The 11846-nt window shown below is 47.1% G+C and overlaps 1 long non-coding RNA gene and 1 pseudogene across 3 annotated transcripts in view; both read right to left on the reverse strand.

Annotated features, from left to right (window-relative positions):
- Window positions 1-2213, reverse strand: part of LOC133235320 (uncharacterized) — an 18644-nt gene extending 16431 nt beyond the window's left edge. Inside the window, exons 1-2 of one of the 3 annotated variants that reach the window (XR_009732532.1) lie at window positions 1025-2213; window positions 98-328 (exon numbers count right to left, since the gene is read on the reverse strand). This is a non-coding gene — a long non-coding RNA (uncharacterized LOC133235320). Of the gene's footprint in view, window positions 1-97; window positions 329-782; window positions 993-1024 lie in introns of those variants that run through there. The other 2 variants (XR_009732533.1, XR_009732531.1) reach the window with 2 other exon arrangements.
- Window positions 2214-8414: 6201 nt separating this feature from the next.
- Window positions 8415-11685, reverse strand: LOC133234950 (PRELI domain containing protein 3B-like; annotated as a pseudogene).
- Between the last annotated feature and the right edge of the window lie 161 nt (window positions 11686-11846).

Genomic DNA, 11846 nt, shown 5'->3' on the forward strand with positions numbered 1-11846 from the left:
CCCACAAGAGGTATTTGGAGACAAGCCAGGGCCTCTACACCTGCCTGAGCCCAGGTCCACTAGGCCAAGGATGAGGAGGGTTGAAGTTTAGACTCACCAGGAATTCCATTTTAGCTGATCCCGGGAACACAGACCTCAGCAACTAGCCTGTTTCTCCATCACCTCAGAGGTCCAAGTCATATCACTTTGTGGGAAGCAGGGGCCCATGTGGAGGAGGAGCCTACACCCCAAGTGACAGGGTCAGGGAGGGGCTGACTCATGGGCCAAGACCCTGGGTTGCAGCAATGGTTTCCAGTAGTCACACAGCACTGAGGCGTCAAGATGCATCCTGGGACAAACAGGAAGGTTTGGGGCAATTACTCACCCCCAATCCCTCCCACCCGGCCACCCCTGCCCGTGGGCCTGGACAGAATTCTCTCCCAGTAACTCCAGGCCTCACCGACTTTCCTTACTGTGGCTCAGATGCTCAGTCATGTCCAACTCTTTGTGACCCTGTGGACTGTAGCCCACCAGGCTCCTCTGTCCATGGGATCCTCCCGGCAAGAATACTGGAGTGGGGTATCCTCTGCCAGGGGATCTTCCCAACCCAGGGATTGAACCTAGGTCTCTTATTTCTCCCACACATGCCGCCTTCTGTCTTCATCCTGCTCCAGACCTCCATCATCTCTTCTTCCACAGAACACAGTCAGTGAGGACGCCTTCTGACCTCAGCCCCCGCCCCCAGCTCATTCTCTACATAGCAACTCAAGGAAAACTTTTCAGAACCTGACACAAGCACTTACTGGTCAAGCACATTGCCTCCGTCATGACTCCCACTGGGTGAAGACAGCCTCTGGCTGAGCCCCCGAATGACCTCCTCCTGCCCTGCTCCAGCCTCACTTCAAACCATCTCCCCGGGCTCTCCAGCCCCAGCCCCAGCCCAGCTTCTGCGACTTCCTCCATGGGCTCTGCCACTTCCTCTTCTGCCTACCCCGCCGCGCAAGCGCGCCCCCACCCCAGGCTGCGCCGGTGCTGGAACACTTACTGCTGGGGAAAACACGAGGCAGTTTGAAAATAGGACGAAAAGGGGGACCCAAGAGGAAGAAGAGAAAGCTTTGGGCCGGGGGCGGGAATCAGAAAAGACTTCTGAGAGGAGATGGCACCTAAGCCAAGCCTTCCGGGGCAGACTGGGTTCTGACCAGAGCGTGAGTTGAGGGAGGGGCGGGGACGGGGGCGAGGCCATCTCAGGAGGATGGCGCAGCCTATTTGGGTGACAGCCCACACCTAGTGTGACTAGAGGGCACACGTTGCGGGGTGGGCATTCGGTAGGGGGTGTGGGTAGGGGAAGAATGCACCCTTGAATGCTAGCTTCACTAATTTAGATCTCGACTCTGCCTAAGAAGACTTCCAGTTTTACTTTCACAGGAAGAGGAACTCCTTTGTTTCCTTTTCCAAACAATACTTTACTGAATGCTTTCCATGACCCAGGTCCTGTGCAAAGAATCCAAAGCTGGACAGGCCCAAAATTGTGTCCTCCAGACCAGTGATTCCCCAAACTTGGCTAATGAACAGAATGGGAGATTGCCACACAAATCAAGTCCCAGGCCCAGAAAACCACCTCTCTGTGACTTTCCTTAGCAAAGACAAGATGGGCTGAAATTCTCATAAAAGGATCACTAAACCAAGAGAAAGCAAAAAGTATAAGTGCATAGAGTAGTTGAAATACACTTTTTTTTCTTTATGGCCATGCCACATGGCTTGTGGCCTCTTAGCAGTGAAAGCATGGAGTCCTAACCACTGGACTGCCAGGGAATCATTCCCTTGAAGTATAACAATTAATTAGACTTTTCCACAGATTCCGAAACTCCCAAACCAAAAAGGTCATCTTTCTGTTCACACCCCAATCCTAAAGTAAATCAACCCTGAATATGCATTGGAAGGACTGATGCTCAAGCTTCAATACTTTGGCCACCTGATGTGAAGAGCTGACTCATTTAAAAAGACCCTGATGCTGGGAAAGATTGAAGGCAGGAGGAGAAGGGGACAACAGAGGATGAGGTGGTTGGATGGCATACCGACTCAATGGACATGAATTTGAACAAACTCCAGGATGTGGTGAAGGACAGGGAAGCCTGGTATATTGCAGTCCACGGGGTTGCAGAGACACGACTGAAGTGACTGAACAACAACTGAGAAATCTGCTGCTGCTAAGTCACTTCAGTTGTGTCTGACTCTGTGTGACCCCACAGATGGCAGCCCACCAGGCTCCCCTTCCCTGGGATTCTCCAGGCAAGAACACTGGAGTGGGTTGCCATTTCCTTCTCCAATGCATGAAAGTGAAAAGTGAAGGGAAGTCGCTCAGTCGTGTCCGACTCTTCTCGACCCCATGGACTTCAGCCTTCCAGACTCCTCCATCCATGGGATTTTCCAGGCAAGAGTACTGGAGTGGGGTGCCATCGCAAGCAAGCCCAAACAACAGTCATAATTTCCAAGTCCACTCACCCTCTTACCTGCCACCTTTGGAGATAATCAAGATATTCTGGTGGTGAAAACTATGTTCCTCCACGTTGTTGACTCACCATCCATTATCCGTGCATTCTCTCCCCATCTCTCTTCCTTTCCATGCCCCTCCAGCTTCAAACATACTAAAGTAACAGAAGGCTGGAGCATGAAGCAGGGGGAGAAATTTTATATTTTAAGCATTTAATATTTTAATCAGCAGTTGCCAGCAAATGACAGATAAGGTGCAGCTTTTCTTAAGTAAATATTTCTAAATTCTCGTGCTTTGGAGGGTTACCTAGGAAATAGCCTTTCTTAGATCTCTGGTTGGGAGAAATCCCTCCTGGCCTTTTCTGTATTTCTTCCTTTCATAAAGCAATTATATTTATTACCTTCTCTCATGGTGATTTAATCTAGATTGTGAAATCCTTAAAACCAGGGTAATTTTCTGACTCATCTTTTTCTCCACATAGCCAGTAGCATGCTGTGTTGTGTACAGGGCAGATGTCACATGAATGGCTCTCCACCAAATTGGGTAAATGAGAAATGAGTAGCTGGGACTTCCCTTGCAGTCCAGTGGTTAATATAAGAGGTCCAACGTAGGAGGCGTGGGTTTAATCCCTAATTGGGGAACTAAGGTCCCACATGCCATGAGATGTGGCTGAATTTTTTTTTTAATAAATAAATAGAAATGAATAGCAAAAGAGTACCAGTAACCTGAGAAAATTTCATTGAGGTGGTTGAAAAGGGTGCATGCAGATGCATTGCTAATTTTCTGTACTTCATTGTCTACAGAAACAGTTTTCCTGCCTTGGATCCACCCTTATAGCAATAGTGACATTTTTATAAAGCAGTGTTAATCATGTGACCTCTGGAACTAAGATGGCCTCCATTTGCAGTTTAGAAAATAGTTCACCAAAACTTCATTACTATACCAGGTCATCCATACTATTGTGCTTGGGATTCACTGAGCTTCTTGGACCTTGTTTTCATCAAGTTTAGAAATTTTTCTGCCATTATTTCTTCCAATATTTTTTCTGTACCATCATCTCCTTATACTTGAGAGATTCCTCTTAGATACACATTGGATTGCTTGAGATTGTACCACGACTTACTGGTGCTATTGATTCCACCACCCTCCCCCCATCTCCCAGGTTTCATTTTGGATATTTTCTATTGCTATGTCTTCAGGTTTTTAACTATAATGTCTAGTCTGCAGTGAATCCCAGCCAGCATATTTTAAAATCTCAGACATCACTGTGTCGTTGGGATCTTTTTAAATATCAAACATACATTCTGCTTTTTTTTTTTTTTTGAACACAGGCTTTATTTTTTAAAGCAGTTTTAGGTTCACAGCAAACCTGAGGGGAAGGGAGAGTTCCTACATACCCCCTGCCCCCACATGTCATAGCCTCCTCCGCTATTGACATCCCTGATCAGAGCGGTACATCTGTCACAACTGATGAGCCTATATTGATGCATCATCACCCAAAGTCCATGTTTACATTAAAGTTCACTCTTGGTGTTATATATTCAATGAGTTTGAATAAATGTATAATGAAATATATCAATATATTCTTAGTTTTTTACTCATTGCTTAAAAAATCTGCTGTCTTTTGCCTTTTCATCCTCTACTTCTTGAAATATGAAAGAGTTATGATAACTGTTTTAGTGTCCTCATCTGCAAATTCTAATATTTGTGCTGGTCCTGGGTCCATTTCAATTGACTGATATTTTTTCCTGTTTATTTTCACGCCTGGTCATTTTTTATTGGATACCAGACATCGGGGGTTTTACCTGATTGGGTGTTGGATGTCTTTTACATTCCCATAAATATTCGTAGGCTTTGTTCTAGGAACCTTCTGGGTACTCCACACAGTGACCCTGAGTCATGAGGATTTCCAGTCTGGCTTCTGGGGAACAAATACTGTTCCTGACAACAAGTGAGTTCTGAGGATTGCTCCCTCTCACCCATTCAGATGACCCTTGCCTGCCTTGGAGTGTTTCTCACACGCATGTACTGCTGAGTACCCCAGGAGAATTTTCTACAAACCTCCAGCCTTTTCTCTCTCATCTCCCAAGGACTACATTGTGAATTCTAGCCACCTTGGCTTCCCTGAACACCCAGTTTCATCTTCCCAGCTTGGGGACCCCACAGGGCACTCCCTGGGTTCCCCTCCTGGAGCCTCAGCCTGAGGACTGTCTTGAGGCAGTAGAGCTGGGCAACCATGGGACTCACATCCCGTGTTTCATGTCTCTTGGGGAACACTGCCCTTTGTAGCCTCATGTCCAGAATCTTGAGAACTGTTGTTTCATTGATCTTGTTTGTGTTTTTAGGTTTTGGTTTTTTTCTCCCTGCTCAGGCAGGACAGGAAGGTAAACACAGTCCCTTTTACTCTATCTTGGAAGGATAAAAGCAGGGTTCTACATCATTTATTTGTATGAAGTGTGGTCATTGTATAAGATAGAATATCACACAACCCTGAAAGGAATGCCTTAACCAGTCACAAGAGACTACATGTTGCATGATTCCATTTATGTGACGCATCCTGAAATAGGCAAATCTATACAGTCAGCAAGTAGATTAGTGGTTGCCAAGAGCTAGGGAAGTGGGAGGCTGATGGCTAAAGGGTATGGGGTTTCTTTTTTGGGTGCTGAAAGTGTTCTAAAATCGACTGTGGTAATGATTGTATAACACTGTGGGCATACTGAAAACAATTAAATTGTACACTTTGAGTGGAAGAATTGTATGGTATATGAATTATATCTCAAAGCTCTCACAAGAAGGAAGGAAATACACTTGAGCTGTTACAAGGGCTTAGTAAAGGTCAATTTTAAAAGCATGCGTGGGTGGGGGGTTAGAGGGGAAATCTGGGGGCAGAAGGATCCTCTGTGCATGGACTCTATTTATAATGACGTTTAAAAACATGCAAAACAATCGCCTAGGCGATGTTCAGGGTCGCCTATGGTACAGTATGGTACTAGTCCACACACCAAAACCAGCTGCTGGTTCCCTCTGGAAGAATGCAGAGGAAATGAGGAAGTTGCCAGGGGTGACGTGTTACCCTTTTCTTTAAGAGCTTTCTTAAGAAGAAGCCTTGTCAGATAAATTAGCCCCATTTCTACTGATTGTGCCCCTCCATCTCTGGGCAGGCCCAGCACCCCACTGGGAACACCAGCCCCACGGAGCCCGATTTCCCATCGCTGAGGCAGAAATAACACCAGAGTTTTAAAAACAACTCTTGAGCTTGTTTCTGGCTTCCCTTGGGAAAACTCAACTAGCCCATCCCTCTTGCCCCTTTTGTGTCTTCCTAAACCTTCCCAAAGCCACAGAAAAGCCTACCGAGCTGGTGCAGGTGGCCGTCAGCAGGACCTCAGGGGCCCAGTGGGGCCGCTGCTACTCTGCGTCCAGGGTCCTCAGCCCTCTTTCTGCAGCCCCTCAAGCCACCAAACCCTGGCCACGAGTTCTTGCATTAGCTCAGCTACTGCCTCCAGTGAGAAATGCCAGCATCATGATAAGCCCCGCCTGGGGACCTCACACCTGCCGCTACCACACCAGGAGGGGCTTAACCACTTCATCAAGCCCATCGTCTCACTCCAGCCAGTGCCCCTGCTTGAGCCCTCACTTTCTATTCAGCCTCGAGCACAAATCAGCCCGGCTGGTCCCCCAGTGCAGAGAGACAGATCACTGTGAGCCAGGGCCGGGTGCAGGGCTGTGCTCAGGGGACCCCACTCAGCCTCAGGCTGGGGCTCCCAGGGCCCTGCCCAGGGCCCAGGCCTTTGCCCTGCTAGTTCCTCTGCCTTGGATGGCTTCCCCAAACCCAGCCTGTCGCCTACTCATTGTTTTTAACGTTTAAAAAACTGTGAATTGTCACCTCTGTAAAGAAAAGCACAAATCTACAGTGTAAAACAGTCATGCTAAAGGGACACCTGGGTAACCAGCAGTCAGGTCAAGAAACAGAACGCCTACCTGTTCTCTTAAAAAAGAAAAACTCAAAAAAAAAAATTATGAAACATTTTGAGCGTGAAGCACAGAGAATAAAATAAGTATCTGCAGACCCTCCACTTAGCTCTGTGAACCTCTACTGGGTTTTTTGTACATGCTTCAGATGTTTTTTAGTGAGGTAAAGCCTTACAGACAGAAAAGCCCAGCCCTTAGGTAGCCTCTGGAGTCTAGGCCTCCCCCACCTATTTCAGAGGAGCCAGCACCCTGGCCCCTGGGGGTCTGGGTCCTTCACAAAGAAGCTTGTTTTCCTGAGGTCATACAGCGCTGCACTTTTCCATTTCATCACCCCACACGTATCCTTCCACATTTCCCCTTAACGTGGGCTTGAGGCTCTATCAGCATTGAAGCTGGCAGCTCTGTCCACTGTGAAGGAAGATGAGCCATACCCACTGCGTGAACTCACTTCCATTTCTCCATTTAGTCTTCTGTGTGGACATTCAGTTGTTTCCAACTTTGCACTTTACAATGTGCCCAGGAAAAATCTTGCCTGTGTGGCCATCAATACTGCGACCAAGACTTTCTCTAGCTAGAAGATCTTCAGCATCCCCCAAGGGTGTCAAGTTGCCTTCTGGAGGAATGAAGCCAATTTCCTTCCCACTCCTTGCTAACAGGGACCCACAGCTTTGCATCTCTGCAATACTTCGTATTAGCAGATTTTAAAAGTGTTGCTGGTCCAACAACTGGACTGACTCTTTCTTTGGACCTCAAGATTAAACGTCTCCTTTTCCAAGAGATCTTCCTGGTTCCTGCTGCCCTCCCAGGAAGAGTCGGCACTTCCTCTGTACACCCACAGCCCCAGTGGGCACCCTGACCCCCACCTTCCCTAGTATCGTAATTGCTTACAGACCTGCCTCCCCCAGGAAACCATGAACCTGTTCCTCATTTGCAGTTTCCCACCATCCTGCAGAATCCCTGACATACAGTCAGCGCTTACTAAATGCTCACAGAGTGAACTGATAAGTCCAGACTTCATTTCAGAGTCCTGACCACAAATGTACTAAAGAAGCATCCGGTGCAGGATCTGACCTTAGTGGCTGTTCAAGAAACATCAACCGAACCTGTATATGTCTGCATCTCGGATGGTATTTGGGAGCCCCCAGGAGACTCTCCAGCTCTGCCTCGGAAACATGCTGGGGAAGGTCATGAGGATCAAGGGAAAGGTTTTCCTGTGGCCCTGAGATCAAACAAGAGGAGGCGGAGAAGGGTTGCCCTCCAGGCATCGGCCGCTCTTCCTGCTGCTGTGGCAACTTTCAATGGATTTTTGTGACAGTGGGAATTACTACCTTTCATGTCATTGGGTTTTAGTTTGTGCCAAGAACTGGGAGTATTTGACATTCTAATTTTCATAATTTAAAACCGCATGAATCCTACTTGCCACTCATGTCAATTTTAGACTCTCATTTTCCTACGGTAGAGCTGGCTGATGGCCCAAAGCCCAAGGCGAGGGAGGAGGGGACGGGCCCTGTCGGAACCCATTCGTGACTCAAAATCCAGGGCTCTTCACTCCACTCCCATCCAGGAAAATTGTGTCCCCTTTCTATAAGATTCCTGAATACTAGCCTGGGCCCAGCCATGCCTTGTACTTAGAACACTGTTGTGAGGCAGACATGCTTGGAAACATGGAAGATGTTCGTGGAGTTAAGAACAATATTCTTAGATTTCCTGAGCACTCACTGGGTGCTGGGCTGCATGAAGAGTTTTCCAAGCTTTGGCCGCCTAACAACCCTATAAAGCAGGTATGATTATGCACAATGACAGGGGAGGAAACTGAGGCTCAGAGAGGCCAAGTAAGGATGGATGGATGCTTGGATGGATGGATGGAGCAGAGGATGGGGCAGGCAGGCATAGAACCAGATCTGACTCCAAGTCTGCATTTCATGGTTTGTCATCAGCGCCTCCACTTCCTGTCCCACGCTAGGCTGAGTCTGAGTATGGGTCCAATGTAAACAGGGGCATTTGCTATCCAGCTATTACAAACTTAAGCCAGGGTTTAAAGGCAATCTTTTTTTTTTTTCCTTTAAAAAAACCATACCTTGTTTCCAGAGTACTCAAGAACAATTAAGCTAACTAGACCCATCTTTAATGGAATGCAAGCATTTTGTGAAGTGAGTTATTTTTTAATTTGTCATTGATGCAAAATGCATCTAATTCGCTTCATTTTTTCTCAGCTCATGATTTAGACCCAGGAAATGGCTCACAGAGGTTTTGCCGATACTATTGATGGCAAGTCTCTAATGGGCTGTGGCTGGCTACAGCTGTCTTGCTCTTGAGCCAGGTCCCAACCCTCAGCTGGGGCAGTGGGCCAATGCCACCTGTCAGCTGGAGGATATTGATTTCTGAGTTCCTGGGGTTTGGTCACCTGATGCTGCTAATGCCACAAAGTAGGACTGGCAGCCACCCCTGTTTTTACCTACTCTTTAGTGTGTCCCCGGAGCAGGGGCAAGGGAACTCATATCAGTCATTCGCACCTTAGTAAGGAATAAATTGGGGGAAATGGGATTCTAATTGGGTGATGGATGCTAGGGAATGGGTTTGAGGTTTGGGGCAGTCAAGAGACCCTCTTAATGCCAGGGGAGCTGTCTAGATGTGTAATCTCCACATCTCTGACTCTCTGCAAAATGGTCCTTAGGCACCTTGTTGCTGGAATATTTCCCCAGAGAGTAATGACAGGAGGTGGGTTGTAGCACTGAATATGTGTCTAGCACAAAATGGTCCTCCCTGGGCCTGAGAGCTGCCTCCCACCAGGGGGCGCTATAGCCACCCCAGCCGCTGCAGGCTCCCTCCCCTGTGCCTGTTTGATCCACCAATCTTCTGCCTATGGTGGGCGCTCCCACAGGGGTACCAGGGTCCAGCAGTGGAGCCTTCCTCACACAGGGGCTGGATGATACTGGTTGGTGACTTTGCCTTCCAGGGTGTGGCCCGCTCACAGCAGCATCTCCCTGCTCCAACAGGATGACTGGGCAAAATGCAGATTCCTGAATCTCAACCAAGTGACACTCAGTCCTGGTGCCCATTGGATTGTGGGGCGATTCAGCAATACTGATGTGGGGTCCCCTCCAGAGATCACCTAGAACTAAACCCAGGGCGGCCTGGGCGTCACGTTCCAGCGCACAGTCAGGGCTGAGACCTGTTGGTTAGAATCTGGCATAAAGGACGTATCTTATCAGGATGCGTTGCGTGCTGACTGTGAGAGCCACTGCCATGAAGGGACTGTGGTTTGCGCAGCCCATTCATTCATCCTTCACTTTTGGGTGCCCTCATAAGCTGGCACATGGAACCACAGAGTGGAATCACTCTGAAATTATGGTTCTCTAACTTGCTTGTCTCGATCCCTTTGCCCTGCACCACTTTCCACATCAGGGAAGTATTTAACCACCACCCCACCCCGCTAGCTGTTGAGGGTCCTGCTTGCTTCCGGTTTTCCCCAATTAATCCATGAAGTGGTGGGTATCTTGGTCTGTTTCCTAGGGCCTCTGGGTGAGTCTCCTTTGGGTAACTGCTTGGGAAGGGGACTGCTGACTCATGGGGTGGGTGCATTTTAGGTTTTAACTCAAACTGCCAAGGTGTCCTCCTGCAGTCTGGTCAGAAGGCCCAGGGGTTCCAATGTGCAACTGACAGGCTGCTGTCCTAAGCAATTTTAATCCCCTTGAAGGGATGGGGTCACTGAAGCTGCCATTTACTAAGCATCTACTGGAGCCCATGGGATGCACTTATAGAAATCATCCTAGTCCATAAGCAGCATCATAGTTACAGGCATAACTTGGCAATACTACAAGTTTGGTTCCAGGACACCAAAATAAAGCATGAGTCACACAGAGTTTTTGGCTTCCCAGTGCATATAAAAGTTGTGTTTAGATTATACTGTAGTCTATTAAGTATGCAATAGCATTTGGTCTGAAAAAAGTGTACAGGGACTTCCTTGGTGATCCAGTGGTTAAGACTCCACACTTCCACTACAGGGGGCATGGGTTCGATCCCTTGTTGTGGAAGTAAGATCCCGCATACTGTACTTCAAGGCCAAAAAGTAAAATAATAACAAAATAATTTAAAAATTAAAAAGTGTACATACCTCACTTATATAGTACTTTATTGCTAAAAAATGCTAGCCATCATCTGGGCCTTCAGCAACTCATAAACTTTTTGCTGGTGGAGGGTCTTGCCTCCATGTTGACGGTCGCTGAAGGATCAAGGTGTTGGCAGCTTGAAGACTGAGGAAGCTGTGGTGATTTTTTTTTTTAGCTGATCCCTTTAATTTAGAAACCCTGCACCTCTTTGCTTTGATCAAGTCACATAGCTTTTCTTCAACTTATTAAAAAAAAATTCTACCTAAAATAGAGTTGCATTTTTTAAATAACAAATATACTGCCAGCTTGTAGAGCTGGGGAACTGGGTGCTGTGTATCAACTTCCATTATCATTTCTCCCCAAATGCTGCTGCTGCTGCCATTGGCGTCCATATGCTTCCTCTTGCCGAAGCTGTCAGTTCCTCACTTTCAGCATTTATGTATTACCCACTCCATTGCTTCTTGGCCTTTGTTAGCATTTGATGATATCATACTTGCCATTAGCCCTTCAAGGTAATGGCTCAGACTGACTCCTTTCACGGTAATTATGGCTTCGTGAGTCAAAATAGTTTTTCTGAGTCTTGAGGATGTGGTTTGTATGTAAGTCTCCCATCTATTGAAACCATATTTGTAAGTGAAATATTTGTAGATTTAAATTCCATTGTTTTCTCTACAGGATCCACTACAGAATATTCTTGCACAGATGTTTTGGTTCTTGCTGCACCAATAATAGATTTCACAATGGAAGGCAGTCCCCACTCTGTGCTGAGAAGTCTACGGCTGTGCAACTTTCCAGAGGGATCTGTGTGTCTGTCCAGTACATCAACTCCAACCACCCTCAGGTTCAAAGGGTTTGAACTGCAGCTGTTGTAACAGTTTCCCATGGTGGTCAAAGTCGTGCTCCGAAGTCCAGATCTTCACGGTACCGGCGGCCAGCACAGTGTCAGGGCAGCGCTAGAGGCAATTTCTTACAATAAGACAGCAATGAAGTTTGCTGTATTAAATGACTCTTCCATTCATGAGCAATTTTTCTGTAGTACACAGTGCTGTTTGATAGCATTTTACTCACAGTAGAACTTCTTGCAAACTTGGAGTCGGTTCTCTCAAGGCCTGCCACTGCTTTATCAACTACGTTCATGTAATAGCATTCTAAATCCTTTCAACAATCTTCACAGCATCCTCACCAGGAGTAGATTCTGTTCCAAGAAACCACTTTCTTTGCTTGTCCATAAGAAGTAATTCCTTGTTTGTTAAAAGTTTTGACATGAGATTGCAGCAATTCAGTTATGTGTTCAGGCT

Source organism: Bos javanicus, chromosome 22 (genome assembly GCF_032452875.1).
Source record: "Bos javanicus breed banteng chromosome 22, ARS-OSU_banteng_1.0, whole genome shotgun sequence".
In the NCBI taxonomy this organism is placed as follows: domain Eukaryota; kingdom Metazoa; phylum Chordata; class Mammalia; order Artiodactyla; family Bovidae; genus Bos; species Bos javanicus.